The 16,646-nt window shown below is 47.6% G+C and overlaps 1 protein-coding gene across 6 annotated transcripts in view; it reads right to left on the bottom strand.

Annotated features, from left to right (window-relative positions):
* Positions 1 to 16,646, bottom strand: part of IGSF11 (immunoglobulin superfamily member 11) — a 127,141-nt gene that overhangs the window by 54,513 nt on the left and 55,982 nt on the right. The gene's annotated exons all lie outside the window — the stretch shown is intronic.

The following is a 16,646-nucleotide window of genomic DNA, read 5'->3' as shown; positions in this document are numbered from 1 at the left end:
GCATGTAAGCCCAAGGAGAGGCAGGGAGGGAAGCTGCAGGAGAAATGCAGGAGCAAGGGTAAGAGCTCTTGGTCGTGCACAGCTTGAAGTGGGAGGAGTTGGGAGACTGGGGGGACACAAGGGGAGGGATGATTCTCAGAGAAAACTAAAAAGAAGCAAATAGACAGAAAACACAGACTCCATTTTTCTGCACCACTGAACTGGGTCACTTAGTCTTTTACGAGACCAATGACGTACTAGCAAAAAAAGAAACCCACCCTCCACCTGAGCAAACGAGGCATTTCTAGTGCAGAGCACATGAGAACAGGTCAGAGGGCTGCCCTGCGTGCATCTCTCTCAGCGTGGCGCAGCACTGTGATGAGGAAGGCACACAGCGCAGGTAGGATGGTAGCACAGTATGCAAGGCAGCAGAACTACAGAGGTGATGAGACCGACCAAACTCAGCACTGGGGAGGTCTGGTGAAGGGGACAGTTTGGTGGGCTGGAGCCCTCAGTCCAGGAGCCTTGGGGGAGTTCAGTCTCAGATCTGGGCTTCAGTGCTTCACCTTTCACAGGGAGGTCCAAGTATGGCGCTACACCCCATCACGGTTCAGACCAGAATCGCATGTTTCATCTGCTCTGCAAGAGACAGAGCTCACCTGTGGTTGCAGCCCTTTTGATCCAGCTGCTCTGCATTACCATGGGACAGACCTCTGATGCAGAAACCCGATAAGACCATGAACAGGAAAAAAAAAAAAGCTATAAAGCTATAAGGAGGTAACTCTAGATATAATTTGTGCGTGTTGTAGCAGAATCATCAGAGCAATGGATCTGCTCCACTACCCAGCAGCGGGTGCAGGTCTAACATAACGGAAGACACTTTCACATGTTTAACAGAGCGATCAAGAAATACGGGATAACAGGAGAAGGACAAAGCCTGCCAGTAACATGGAACAGCACAATCAAGGTATCACTTGTGCAGTGCATCTCTGAGACACAGAGAATGAGACACGCATCATTCGGTAGAAGAAAGTATACATTTAGGTAGAGCTATTCAGGAAAAAAAAAACCCAACCTTTGCTAATGTGGCAATAAATGCAATCAATACAGATTGCTGGAGCAATCAAGTTGTCTAGAGAAACCGATACCTACGGATATCATGATCAATAATGCAGGATTCTTTAAATACCTCAAGAACAAGAAATTTTAGTGCCTAAACTGAGCACCTTGGTTTGCTTGGCACTGCCTTACTTTGGAGAAACACAGCCCTTTTCATAGATAGGTTTACTGGAAGCAGGATTATGTCTATATTTCACCAGCCGCTCTCCACAGGCGGCTTCCCTCCCCCTCCCCAGACGGCTTCAAAGCTTCACCAATCTTATGGCTTACAGGTGCCAAACTGGATTGGGCAGACCCAGTGTACTCTGCAGCAACTGAGCGCCAGACACTGACACACTGACAGGGGCAGCAGCCACGTCACCTATATGAAAGTTTTTAGCAAACTGAATGCAATGTGAATCACACACTCAGGGATGCATATCTACGTTAACTGCTTTTACATAAAATGCGCTTTAATTCAGCTCCTTCCTATATTCCTCCCCCCTGTAACTATCAACGACTTTACAAGAAGTTTCTGAAGCAGAGGAGCTGTCAGGAGGCTGTAGCAGCTGAGCATGAGACAACGAGGCTCTTCACACTTCAGGAATAAGTTGGAGGCAGTTAAGAGTTGCGGTATTCACACCTTTGCTGGATATTATTATTGCTCAGCGATGAAGGAGTTAACTACGCCAGCACTTACATTTTTGGGTTTAGATCACACCTCTCTGGACTAACTGGTCTGCTCGCCCCTCCAAGAGCAACCTTTGCAAATGCCTTTTGCAACTCTCTGCAGAAAACCTGTTGCAAACTCGAAAGCCCCTCACCACATCCTCAAACATCCAGCTCTGTCTCTGAGGTATGCTTGAGAGGAAGGGTAAAAAACTAACAGAAGCTGAGATTTGTCAATATTGCTGAAATTCTGCAAGCCTGGCAGCAGCTAGGGTCATAAGGATGGCAGCAACACTATGAGAGAGGAGATTTGGTTCAGGTAATGGCCTAATGGAAGGGGAAGAAAGAAGACAACAGCTGATCTGAGAGGAGATAAAGAGGGGAAAACAGAGCACAAAGCAGAATGTAGTAACAGATCATTTCTGGAAATATGTGCACAGGAGATGGTAAACCCTCACAGAAGACGACAAAAAATCATGTACTGGAAAAGGTGTGCAGAAGTGCTGTATTTAGTAAAGGAGTTCCTCCAAATAAAATCATTTCCACCTTCAACCCACTCTGACCACAAAATAATCACCCAGCTTCAGCGACAAACTGGGGCAGCAACCCAACTGGGAGGACTGATGATGAGAAACAGACAACATGCACAAATCAACACACACATATATGCACACACACAAATGTACAGAGGAAATTCCGTAGTAATTTACTGTTGGATATCTTAGGCTGCTCCAAAACCCTCTCCAAGGCAGACAAAGAAAGCTTTGCCCTCCTACATCTATCCTGTGACAGGTAGGCAAGCGGGGCTGGCGGGGGGGGGGCTTCCTACAGAGTATCAGGCACTGGCCATTTTGCTGGAGGCAAGATGTCCAATGCTCTCGTAAAGGATCACAAGCTCCTGTTTCTACCCAATTCTGACTGTGAACTCTCCCTGGACAGGGGACAGTTATACCCCTCTCTTGGGAGTGAAATATTGATGACTTTTGTGCAAAGCAAACAGCCCGAGGATATGACTCCAAGGGGCTGGAGTGCAAGAAAGAGACCCTATAAAGGGACAGCAGCACAGAGCAAAGAGCTCTGACCATCACTAGCATGCAAGGCTGCATGTTGGACTACTCAGCTTCCTATTTCAGTGCCTCAGGCTCAGTAGCCCAGCTGCTTAGGAGAGCCTGGTGCTCCTTACCTCCCCCCAGACAAGTACCTTCACTGAAGGGTTATCCTCAGGTCTTCCATGGCTGTTGCCCCTGCTCACACACACACATTTTGGACCTGGCATGTGAGCTCAGCCCTTGCTAGAAGCCCAGGTTAAAACTGAAGTGCTGGTTCCACTCCTGCAGATAACCCCTACCTACTCAGCAGTGTGGGCAAGGGGTCCTCCTGGTCCTGCCCATAACTCTACCGAGACGACATCTCTGTGCCTTACCTACACACGCCTGATATATCCATTATCCCCTACAAGCCTAACTTCCCCAGACCAGCTTTTAAAGACCGCATCTTGCCATGCTGTCCCTGCATCAACACTTCACTTCCAGAGCAGCAGGCAAAGGAAGCTGATGGGAAATAATTCACTTCCTCCACCACCACACCACATGCCAGGGCCAGGGACCTACTGGACCCCCAGTCTATGGCCAGGAGGATCTTGAGTTCAGAGATTTGCACTCATATCTGCCACTGCATGATGACCTTACGCAAGGCAGGTTTCCAGCAGGATTTCAGGCCAGGAAAAATTCAAAGCCCTCAAGCTAGGTATCAAAAAGATGAAAGATCATATCCTTCAACCTCAGCATTTACAAAAATGTGTAGCAGACTCAGCAGCAACTTCCAGCTGAGAGACTGACTGATGATCTGCAACGAGGACAAAGGCACCTGAGAAATCACCCAGAGCACGAGCCACAACATGCAGCCATCTCTCAACTGCTGTTGATTCAGGAAAACCATCATTTGGGGTATGTAAGCTTAAGTAAACTTCCCTGTCCTATGGGAAATCTCCATAGCAGGACCCCAGCAAGTACTAATTTACACAAGTTTTCACTGAAGCTTTTTGCAGTGAAATCCTGCTCTGCCATGCAGATCAACTGTCCATGTGGCTTTTCAGGACTATTTACGTTGCACTGCGTGTGTAGACAGGATCTGGGAATATAACCTCTTCTGCTGTTCATACCTCTCCCAGTACAATACACAGCTTCCCTGCTGCCTGTGCTGCTGCACAGACACTGGCAAACCAGTTGGCTAGCAGTTCTCCAAAGCCCAAGTGCCTAACAGAGCAGCTCGATACCCTGCAGCACAGAGACAGCAGTGCAGTAAGAAATGCCACACCAAGGGAGAGGTTATGAGACCACCATATAGCTGGGAATAGGCACACATCCCCTCGCAAAGCAGGAGCAGCAAGCTGCAAGGTACATGCAGGGCAAGAGCCATGCTTCTGAGGCTCAGCCTCTACCGGAGCGCTGGTCTCACCGGAGCACACGGCTGCTGGTTTCAGGTTGTACAGGCGCTTTCCTCTGGCAATGGCTTTGAAGACTGCCCATTCATCTGATTTGTGAGTTATGTAATCACCAGAGGAAAATAGGGTTTGTTTGTTTGCTTTTTTGCTTTAATAGAAGTCATGTAATCACTTTAGGTTTAAGCTCCAGTCCAAATCGGACTATTTTTACATTTCAGGCTTGATCTCTCTGGAAAGAGGATGAGTCCTTTTGCCTGGCTTACACAGAATGACTTGTGATAACACAGTGCTGCTGGAGGACTACATGGAGAGCAGCGTGTCCCTTCTTATCCTGAGCCCTGGGGTGCACTCACTTGTTGCTCACCCCACAGCTCCCAGGTATAGATCCCTTGGAGATGGTGTTACAACCTGAACCACGTGGCCTGAACAAACCTCAAATACTCTTTCATTTCCCAAACCTTGCTCTACCTTTCTTGCACCTATACATCTCACTGCCATCTCCCCAGAAGTAATTAATTCTCTATTTCATCTCAGGTTTTGAGCTCACCATGTTGTTCAGCATTTGTGTCTGAAATACAGCAGCCATTGCTTTCATGATACTTCCCTTGGCATTAGCTGTCACTGCGCATGCTACCTACCATCTAAACATTGAGGTGCTAATTTTCAACCAAAGGGACCAACAAAAGGCTTGCACACTTTAACAAATCATACCTTTCATTACACAGGTGCCCCTCTGTGCACAGACCAAGTCTTAACCATCTGGAATAAACAGGCTTCCCCACTATGCTATGCCTGTTCCCCACTACCACCCCATTTCTCCACATTTGCAGCAGAGACTGCCTTCTGCTGAAGACAGCCCGAACTTTAGAGGTACTTAGACCTTGGCTCGAGCCATCATAGAAACAAAATCTGTGTATAGACCTTCCTCAAAGTGCAGAGTGTTTACAAACTGATTTATTGCCCCAGGCCCCATCAGTGGCTGTTTTTACTCCTTGTCAAACGATTTGGATTTCACTCAACACTTCTTCTCAGGCAGAAACGCCCATCATGTTGGCAGTAGGATTAAAATGGCATGTGAGCCAGCCAGGGTGAAAATGTCCCCATTAATTTTTCATCTTTCCTCAGGCAACTCTGCCTATAGATCTACACAGGTATTAAGACAGCCTTGTCAACTAAAACTGTTAGCTCGTCTTCCTCCTGCGGCCCCGGTGCACAGCCAGCAGAGCTGCCGGCGCAGCAGTAGAAGGCAGCAGCCCTTTCGGAGTCTGGGGGCACCCACTGAGGCCGAAGGCAGGTTCCCATGTACCAAATGTACAACTTCAATCACCCTCCTTCCACAGCACCCTCAGGGACAGCTGAGCCAACAGTGGCTGGAGAGCGTTTTCCATGGGGGGTCTGATGCCAGGTAGTCCTTAGTGCTGGCTACCACTGCGCAACCATCACTTTGAATCAAAAGTGCTTACACAGCCTAGAGCATCTCTCCGCTGCACACCCTCAGCCCTCTTCAGCAGGGCCCACGGAGGTCAGACCACGCTGGGGAATCGCGTCTCTCTGAACGGGCATCTCACCGGGAGACACCGAGATGCTGTGACCGAAATCCTCCCGTGCTCTGCCCCAAAGCTCTTAATGACAGCAGCAAGGGTGATCCCACCTCCAAGTTCACAGAGCTTCTTCGCTCCAACCCATACTCAGTCCCCTCTTCTCTGACATCGCGTCTCCCTTCAGCCCTCCCCAAACAGAGGGGAACCAAAAGAAATGTCAGAAGCAATCATCCCTGTAAACACCAGAAACCTGTAGCCGCCCTTCCTTAACAGCCCTGATACAGCCAGGCCTCCCACTGGCTCTGCTCCCATACTCACTGAGCCTGAACAGGCAAAAGCCTATAGAAAGCAAGGAGACTTTCATGGGAAAAAATAAAACGCTGCCCAAGGTGAGTTTGCAGCAGGTTGTTCTCTCTGCCGAGCCCAGGCTGGGAGAGCAGCCTTTCACACAGCAGAGCCGTGCTGTTGGAGACCCGGGCTTTCAGGCCAAACGTAAAGCTAAGGACCAAACCACTTCTAACCATTAGAGATCCTGTGGTCCTTTTTTTATAAGATTAAAAGCGATAAGCCCAGTGTCATGGCTAAATTCCAGCTCAGGTGATTACATGTTCCCTATCTTAATCCCCCCCCGCCCCTCCACAGGTCTGACTGGATGGAGTAATAGCAAGCCAATACTTGCTCAATATCTCACATTCATTTTACAGAGGATGCACAGCAAAACCAGCAAGCTAAGCTCAGGGAAGACTCTCTGTTCAGAAGTATCTGAAGCCAAAGAGACTTTGACAAGTGCAGATAAGCAAAAAAGTATTTTAACTGTCTGCCAGGCAGAATGCTCTCTTAAAAAGCCGATGAGAAATGTAAAGATTTGTGTGCATTTGAATGCACGTCTGATCATATGTCCTATTGCTATAGATCCAGCCTTAAAATATTGCTCAGGATGCAGCCTTACAATACATACTTGATGTGAGGACCATTAACAATGAGAACTACGCAAGTAATAGACTTGACCAGATGGCAGAAAGATTTTTGCATTTTCTCATCATACAGTTACTGATGGCTCTGCACCATCATCATAATAGCTTTGTCCTCCAGCTGTATAGTCATAATTGCATTTTATTTTTGTATTTCTTTGCAATTTGGTGCTAAGCACAGCTCTCAAAATGGCTGCTTTTGTTCCACGTAGGACCCTTCCTCTCCACGCTAGCTGGCTCTAACTTCTGTTGTGACAATATGTTTATCTTCTCTAATATTTGTTTACCCTTTTTTATTCCATCTATTTTCTTTGACATACATTTTTAATTAGATGCACTTCTCTGCTTTCATTGCCTGCTAACACATTCATTTAGAAAGTGCGGTGCTCACTATTGCTGCAAATCTCTGTTGTACGCTTAAAAGGTCAAGTCTATTTCTTGCAATAACCTTTGTCTGGCCAAGTTATCAGTCATACATCACAAATAAGATGATGCCTAAGGAGACCACTTGTATTCAAAATGCATTCAAATCTTTTTCCTTTGGCGACGAGGATTCGTAAACATCAAGGCTAACAGTATCACACCACTACAGCAATAATTATTTTTTACTTTTAGAGAGAATATACCTTTCGCAAGGGACACTCTACTTTCTAGACTCATGGTACATTTGAAATCTCTGAAGATTTTGTTTAACACGATGTTGTTCTCTTTGAACTGGCAGCTGCTGCTGAGCCCCTGAGCCTCCTATGGGTAACAAGTTCTCTCTCCCTCTGCATTTCTCTGAAATTTCTCAGAAAACCAGGAAGCACTGGAGCCACCTCATTCAACACTCCACCAGAGATACTAACCTCCCATCTGTTTTCCCCAAGCTGGTGCCTGGGATGAGGTGCAGGAGAGAAAGCGACAGTGCTGAGTGACGAGCACTCCTCCTCCTCCAGCCCCACAAGAGGGATGGGCGACCACAGCATGGCTGGGACGCTCCAGAGACAGCTTCAGCTTTGCAAAACAAGGCAGGTACCAGGTTTGTGCAGTCAATTGGAAAGCATCTGGGGATACCAACCACAATGGGCAATACTGACCAGAACAACAGTTTGCCCTTTTCCCCCGCACCAGGGTGGTCACAAGCAGCCCTAGGTGCCTCCACATGGCTGTACAAGGAATGCAGCGCTTCTGGGCTAAGGAGACCATGCTGAGGCATAGAGAGGTGTCCTGCCTTCACACAGGTCAGCTGCAGAGCTAGAACCGGGATTTGAGCTGAGAACAGGAATTAAAACAGACTGAAATCATGCTTTGCTGACGTCCTGACTTTGCCCACACCTTGCCACCGCTTCCTTCACATCAGCCTCAGTGACTGTGCAGCTATCTAAACAGTCAGTCTGGGGTGCAATTGCAAATGCCAGGACAGGGGAGGTGGTGGGAAGTCATGGATGGGCAGGCAGAGGGTCGGAGCATGGTCTCAAAACAGCTTACACCAACCAGACCCATGCCTTGAGCAGCCCTGACTCTCAACCTCGTGCATTTGTTACCGCCTCAAGTGTACAACAGTTGGACACCTATCTCAAGGCGAGTAACTGAACCATTTCCAAGATGAGCCAGGCTCTCCTCAGCACTGCTTCAGTACTGTAATTAATTCACCAGCCTTTCCCTTTCCCCTCCCGGTGCCAGGTCAGCAAATTCACTGTTATGCCAGTTACTAAAACTGTATCTCGCTCTCTCTAGCAATTTATCAATTTTATTGGCGTGAATGTGTTTTCCCCAGACAGCCTTCTGAAGTAAACGTATGGTAGAACAAACAGTTGAAAGCGTGCAGGACAGACAGAGCAAAAAGCTTGCATGATACATGGGGCAGGAGGCTGGGAGAGCAAGACAGAGCCTGTGCATGAGGTGGAGAAGAAAGCACACACGAGCAGAAGAGAGACATTGCCCATACCCAAAGAAACTGTGGGACTGCTCCTCTGGGATCAGTGGTGGGCAACACTGGCATCACTTGTGCTCATAGCCATGCAGTGGTTCACAGGACCCAGAGCAAGACATTCAACCCAGGGCTGGCTTTCAGCTAGCCTCTGCAATGCCTCTCAAAGCACTTGCTTTTTCAGCAAGACATTTCTGGTTTCTGGGATGCCGTGGGAAGCTTACTGTGAAACACTGAGAAATAAGATGCATCCAGGCTGCCTGTGAGTTATCAGGTACAAGAAGCACTCCTGCATGATGGAAAACAAGTTGCTAAAATAAAGATATCAGCTCTCCAGCTGTGTAACCAGGGGTCCACACTGTGAAGGCACATGTATACCAGCCTTCTCCACTTTCAAAACACTCCTCAGATTTCATTGCCATCTCAAAGCTGATTATATTTACCCTCCAGGAACTGACTGCATTGTATTTTAATAATCTGCCCACCTGTTATTATTTTCTCTCCGAAATCTGTCACTCTTCAGCAGTGCTGTAATTTAACTTCAGCTGAAGGCTGCTTGGGTTTGGATGACAACGTTTTCTCTATTAGTACCTGCCAGAGACAAAGCTGAATCTCATCAAATGATAAACGATCATAACCTCCTTTCACTCTCTGAGATTTATTTAGATTGCATTGCAGAGAAAAAAAGGCTGAAATAAGCTTGGTCATCACAGCCCCACTGCAGAGAAATGTTAGTCCTCAATCATGACATGACCCACCAGCCAGGGATGCCCACTGCCCTCAAAGGTTTTCTAATGACAGTTGTGGCACCATGACACACGTCCAGTGTGCTATTTTCTCCCATCTCTTCTCTTCCAGGGGACAGTAAAAATCAAGACCAGACGCTGTTTTTCTGGCAGTATGGTAAAAGGGGAAGAGCGGGATGGTCGCTACATGGTCTACCACATCTCCATGGCATCCAGGCTGTATTAAAAGAGAGGGCAACATCCTGCCCTGATACACCAAAGTAAATTGGATCCTAGTGAAAGCGCAATACACACACACATGCACCCCACCCCCAATATCAAATGTAAATATATATGAGAGGAGAGGGTAGGGAAAACTCCTTCCTGGACTTTGTGGGTGACCAGCAGAAGCCCCGAAGGACCTGGGCTGCAAAATTAAGAGCAGTCTAAAACAGGCTGACTCCAGAAAGCCCAGGCTCTGCTATCCTGAAAATGCACATTCAAGCTAGCTCTTCTATGCAGGCCTCGTGTTTCCCTTGGACAGCATCTCTTTCAACTGTGTAACATGACATTTTACATACCCAGCAATACCAGTCAAGATCTGTAGCATCTCCTCCCTGAGGGGAAAGCAGGGGAAGAAAATAATATATCATTGCACTAAAGTAATTCTGATCTGGCCTGGGGGTATATCATGATGAGACTTCACTCCCTGGTATGCTTCCAGACGTTCCCATTTCCTCACTGTCACTTCCTCTCGGATAAGTTTGCCTGCACTGTTTGCACAGCTGTCAAGTCCACTGGAGACACCAGGAGACTGACAGCCACTCACACAACCACACCATTCTGCAACACAACTCTCTCTCCTGGCCCCGTCCCTCTGCCAGTGCTGCCACCTCCCTCCAGCAAGGCACCGGTCACCCATGCAGCAGCCACCACCCTGCTCCCTGTGTCTGAAGCTGCCTGCAAGAAGGACCCAGCCAAGGAGTTGGCAGGGAGCAGGCAGAAAGAAGAGCAGGACCATGCACAGGTTTGTTCCCAGGTGCAGAGTCAGTCCAGGGTTGCTCCCTGCTGGCACACACATCCTTACCACCATGCAATCACCCTGACCAGCCTCAGAAAATAAGACAGCACACGCCTCCCTGAGTTGACATGGGCTTGGATACCAAGGGATGAGGACTACTCTTGTTCTGTACCATCTGTCAGCCAACAAGCTGCTGTCTCGCACTGTCCTGCAAGGTCTTGTGGGTTTGGGATGCCTTCAAAAAAGGGTCTTGACCTTTGCCTGGATAAGAATTTTAGACTTTTGTGGGGTGCCAGGATCCTTTGCTCTTTAGACAACTATCTGCCTTCTCTCATAGAGACATGATAACCATGACATGATGACAAGCAAGCTGCTTTTCACTAGACCTTGCCAGACAAAGGAGGCAAGACACACTAACAAGACCTACCTAAATTTTATCCAGGCCAGCTGATTGAGAGGTTCACTGAGCATTGCTGGAGCCAGGACTAGCAGCTCCATCACATGTCCTGAAGCAAGCTAATAACCAGCTTGCACCAGAAGTGGGCCACAATGCAGAGAGATGGAGTTTCCCAGCCCAACAGGCTAGCTGCAAGTCGGCAAATTAATTACAGTGTCTAGCCAGTATGTATTGGCTGTGAAATAGCCAATACAACTCTACTTGAGAGAAAGATGTCTTCAGTTCCTCAAGACACCAGATATCAAAACTTGGATGTCTGCATCAGCATCGCGCTGCAGACCCTGATTTTCTGCATTGTCTCATAGACTGCAGTTAATCAGAGTTTCCTGCCTGTGGGAAGGAGGCAAAGGATCAATCCTGCAGTTTTTGTTGGTTGCATTATTCAGTTCTACGGCCAGTGCCTGTCAGTGGCAGGATTTTCCTCTCTAGAGGTATCTGGAAATTTTCCAGGATGAAAGCTTCTATCACTTAGCTGGTGCTGTTACCTCCCTGGAAAGACAAGGATGCACCCTTTCGCTGGCGATTTCTGAGGTGACAGCAGCTGTCAGACCCTAGCAGAGAGAGTGAACATAATAGTCGAAAGAAACTTGCTATTATTCTGTCAGGTAAAATGTCTATGTGGATGCTGAAATATCCCAGGGAAGTGCAGCTTCACTGCTCTCCTATCAGTCTTGTTAGGAGCTCAGTTTATTACATTTTGTTATTGCTCGGCTGAGTTCATCTTGGAGCCTCTTAATTACAATGCAGTCAGCTTTGGAAATAAAACATGCAATGGTGTCTGCAAGCGCTCACAGAGCACAGAATTATACCTAAAAAAAGATGTTAAAGGCAAACCTTCAACTCTAAAGGTCTCCAATTTACGGCCAGGCAGGTTACCGCAGGGGCATTCGAGCCGAGTCACTCTGTGTTAGGATGATGAAGATGGGGAGCAGCCGCCCCAGGTAAGAGCTGCGGCAGAGCACAGGCACCACGTCACAGCGTTCGCCGTGCTAGTACCTGGTGTCACGGCCTTCAGACAGCTGGTGCGCAAAACAGGAACGTGTTCCGGGGGACATCGTGTGGGTTTGGGGAGAAAGGCAGAAAGGAGCAGGAGAACAGATGAGGTACAAGGTGAGGAATTTGTGTGCATTACGGATAAGTTCCCACAGGCAGCTGTGAACTTGGTAAACGCGTTATGTTTTGGAGATTAATGAGGTGAGATGCTTGCAATGGGAACCCATTCCAGGCAATGCTTTCTGCCAGCAAAAACTCTGCAAGCTCTCTGGAAAACATGCAGGTGGCTGAGGGGGGGGATGTGTAAGTGTATGGAGAGGATCAACTGTATACACGCAGAGCAGTCCCCAGCAGTGTATAGGCAGGCTTAATATTGGGGGGAGGGGGGGGGGCATATGATATTTTTAACCAGTAAGAAGATGCAAGAGGAGGCTGCAGCACAGCCATCGTGAGAAGCACTCAAGTAAATGCTTCATCTGCCTGTCAGGAGAGTGACGCCGCCTTTTCTGCACAAGCACAATCACGGGACAAGCAAAGGACTAATGCGTTAGGTGGTTGTCATCATGATCCAGTCACGGTCCCTCTGAGTGCCTCCAAGACCACAGACTGGGTGTACAATCCCCCCATAAGAAAACCTGGACCCCCTCCTACCCACGATAAGGGAGAAGGTCCCCTACACTGCAACTGGGGCTCTGCTGTCCAGAAGAACAGGTCTGCAATTTTTAAGCCTTATTGAAAGGCAACATGCAAGCCCAGTAGCACGATGGACACAGTGATTCGGCAGTGCAAACCACCAAGCAGCATGTACAAAAATCAACACAGGCACGCTCTAAAGCTTTTCTATCTCCAAGCAACTTGGCACCACCAGGTCTCCCCCATCTCACCGAGGAGAGCTGCTCTCAGCAGAGTCCCAGAGGGTGTGGTGCCACCAACATCCACCAGATCCTTCCCAGACCTTGTCAAAGAGACAGGAGGACTGACACACCACTACAGTTTGACAGCAGACAGATTTAACAGTGACAGTGTGGGGTAAAGCGTTACTGGAAAATGCAACATTTGCAACACATTTCCACTGTAAATCACAAGAAGCACTGGTGCTGTTTGTTTCTTCATGTAAAAAAAAAAAAGATGTAGAGAAGGGGAGAAAACGCACGCATAGGGTCAGGTAGTCCAGCCCTGGCTGTGCAGAATAATTTATTTCTATGAGGTCTCTCCTCCAGCATTTTCCTGTCTGTATATATGTGCCTCAAACAGGGATGTTCTTACCATTGTCACTCTTAAGCCAGACCGAAAAATGTCTATTAGGAGCTTTTCTTGATATTCCACCTACATTTCTTTCCCTGAGTTTTATCACATCACTCCTACTTATATACATCCCGCTACCCTTCTGGAGCAGCTCCTCTCCCTGAAGTTCACACCCTTCCAATTACAGAAAGACAGTTAGGTTTCCCCTTTTAATCACCAATTACCCATGATAAATGCACTTAGTTGCTTTAATCTTTCCTCATACCTCAGGTCCCCTGCAGCACCCTAATCATCGTTGCTTTTCTTTGAACACCTTTAACTTGCCTGCCTCTGTGACAATGAGATGTCTGGAGCTGAGCAGCGAGGTTTGGGTGGGATCTGACCAAAGCTGAATGCTAATTTCATCATTAGCAAGATTAGGTGTCTCTAGCAGGATGCGGGTGTTTGTTCATTCGCACATCTCATTCCTCGTGGCATGGCTGGCCTCCAGCCGTCTGCAGATTCCTACTCCCACTATCATTTGTTGGTTTTATTTAACCAAGGGATTAAAAGCTTTCAGGACAGTAATTACAACGACTGTTTGAGTGCCGGCTCTGAAGCCTGACGGCACGCCAGACGTCCTCCGATTCTGTGTGGCACATCCTCTGGCATGGGAAGTGCCCACAGGGATGGGTCAGATGGTGCTCCCACTCTCACAGCCTCTGCAAGCCATCTCCACCCATGGCAAGCTGAGCCCAGAGCAAACATGCATGGCTGGAATGCCCTGGCCACAGGCAGGAGAGCCTCAAGGGATGTATGCAGGAACTTCGGACACTGCCTTGCCATCGCTGGCCCCACCAACAAAGACTGCCTGTGCACGTGTCTGATAGCACTATCCACAAACGCAGACTGAATCTGGGGCAGGAAAGTCAGCTAGAGATGGTCTGAAGTGGCAACTGCAATCTTTTACTGTCAAGGAAAAAGCAGCATAGAAGCCACCCACACATGGCTGTAGAGTCACATTATCTCTGTTACACTAAGCCAGAATGAAAAGAGTATCTGGTGATACATGGCCACAGTATCGAACGATAGCCTGTCACTGAACCACTTGTACCCAGAGCACAGGCTGGAAAGTGTTCTGCAGGTGAGTATCACCTACGATAGTCTTCTGCATTATGCCCACTGGGCAGAAACACAGGGATGTCATATATTTTCAATTTTTTAGCTTTCTGCATATGTTCCAGCAACAAATTTCCATAAAATGGAGCTAATGAGTCTTGCCTGGTTTGAGACACAGAGCTGAAAAGCCCTCCACATAAGGAACAGGCAGTATTAATAATATATTAGACTTCTCTGCAATACCGTTCTCATAGCTGAGAACATATGTGACCCTGTGCAAGCTTCATCATCTCTCATCTCTGTGCCTTGGGGGCTTTAGGATAATTTCAAACTTTGAAAGCCTTCCCCTCCGCTTACTCCAGTTTCTGTTGTTCCTAGAGAGCCGTCCAAATTTCATGACATCACCTGAGCAGTAGATAAGTAAAAATTGCCTCAGCCATAGAGGAGAAATCTAGGTTAATTATGTTGATAACTTAACCCCCGGGCTAATCTCTCGTCCATTAAGGTAAGCAGATGGTCAGCTCACCGCAGGGAAGAGGAAGAGAGGACGGAGCAGCAGCTCCCATTCACAACATGCAGGACCAGACACATCCCTGAGAGGGTGAGCATTCCCAACCTGCTCCCTTCCCCCACGGACAGGCTTTCTTTGCACCCACCGCTGGCAAGGCAATTGGGAAATGGAAGCACAGAGCCACCAGGAGATAAACAAAAGCCCACACAAGGTGGGGTTTTTTGTGATTCAAGTAAACAGTGCACTGACATAGATTGAAAGCAGGGAGGGATAAGGAATGGGAAACACATATGGATGGGTCTTGCAGGCTGGTGTACCCGAAATGGGGTGGTTAAACAATATATCCACAAGAAATAAAGGTCAGACGCAATGTGTCATTGCATGAATAGAGAAGAAGCATTTGCAAAGTAGTTTCCTGACCAAAGCAGACACCGAAAGCCCTGCCAGGACCACCCCTGTGTGCACTATGTCCTTCCCAAGGTGACAGGGAGGGAATGTTATCCCAAAAGCAGGGTCATTCGCCCGGTGTGCAGACACCATTAACACACAGAACCAGGGTATTTTATTCCTTTCATATTTGCGCAAAGGTGGCTGCTAGGTGGCACTTCCACAAATCTAGCACACCTTCATACAAAACTACAGCATATTTATCCTGCTACATGATTAGTATAAACCTGCCCACATTTAAACTTATTGGTTAGTGATTAACATTTCATACACTATTGATTTATTGTATTTAAATTAGCCTTGCTTGCTATGCAAATTAGCATGCATGTTCCTGGGGGGGGGGGGGGGGGGGGGGCGGCAAGTCTTTTCAGTCCTGAATTGAATCGGTCACGATCTCCCCTCATCGCATTTACCTTTCACCCAGTTATGAAGTTTTATCAGACTTCATGTTTTTCTGGCCACCATCCAGTCTTTGGCGCCAAGATATTCCCTTTTATCAGTCCGTTAGCTCTTCTTCAAGGGTATAGCTGTTAGTTTTCCACAGTTTGTTCATTAAACAAATACTTTATCTTTTAGCTCCTTCCCAGATTCCTTTCTCAGAGCACAGGTGGTTCATATTTTTGCTTAGTGGAAAATTCCACTTTCTGCAGGATATCAGGAGGACCCTGTGGTCATGCACAGGGCTAGGAATAGATATCCCAGCTCCCGTCCCCAATTCTCTCAGTGATGAATGGAACAAAGCAGGAGCAAGGCATTTTGTCTCAGTTTCTCCATCTGTAAAGAATTCTTATACACCTCGCAGGGGCGTTTTGTAAAGCTTAAATGCCTGTGAAGTGCTTTTCGGCCCTTGGATGAAAAGGGACGGTGACATCTCACATCTCTGTTAGCAGTTGTCCCATTTCTTCAGTAGAGAGACAGGGATGCCAGGAATTGTTCTGCCTGCCTAAGAGCTCCCTGGCTTCCACTGAAATTGCAGAAGAGTGTTCATCTGCTGTCCTCTGTAGAAACAGCAAATCCCAGGAGGAGAATGGATGAATATAGGTTTGTGGGCAACAACAGCAGTGTATAGAAGGGACTCTCCAAACTACGCATTTTGGGGATAATTTCTCAGGGCAAAACCACCCCATCCCAACTTAGTCCTCCAACCACTGTAGCAAGTGACTTCCCAAACACTGGCACTCTGCAGACCATCTGGTAGGACACCAAAAGGTGTCCACAGCATGAGAATATTCAACCTTATAGGGAAACAGAAATTGGGAGCCTCAGACTAACTATTATTTTTAAAGGTACAGTTCAAGACTAATGGTCATGTTGCAATGTTGTGTTGTGATATTTGACATCCCTGTGTGAACTCGTCACAGGATCAAAGCACAACATAACTGTCGAGTTGCCAAGCCGAGACCAACGTGCAACATGTACGTTAAACAATTATATCTGAAGGAGATGGGACCAGCTGGTGCACATTAGAGACGTTTTACTTATTTAGGGGACAGCCTGAGCAGCCTTGCCTTAAACATGCACTTGGGAGCATGGTGC

This window comes from Nipponia nippon, unplaced genomic scaffold (genome assembly GCF_047370975.1).
Source record: "Nipponia nippon isolate SJK-2023a ecotype South Korea unplaced genomic scaffold, ASM4737097v1 scaffold_2, whole genome shotgun sequence".
Classification (NCBI taxonomy): Eukaryota; Metazoa; Chordata; class Aves; order Pelecaniformes; family Threskiornithidae; genus Nipponia; species Nipponia nippon.
Note: the sequence above shows the minus strand (reverse complement) of the source record. Positions and strands in the feature narration are given on the sequence as shown.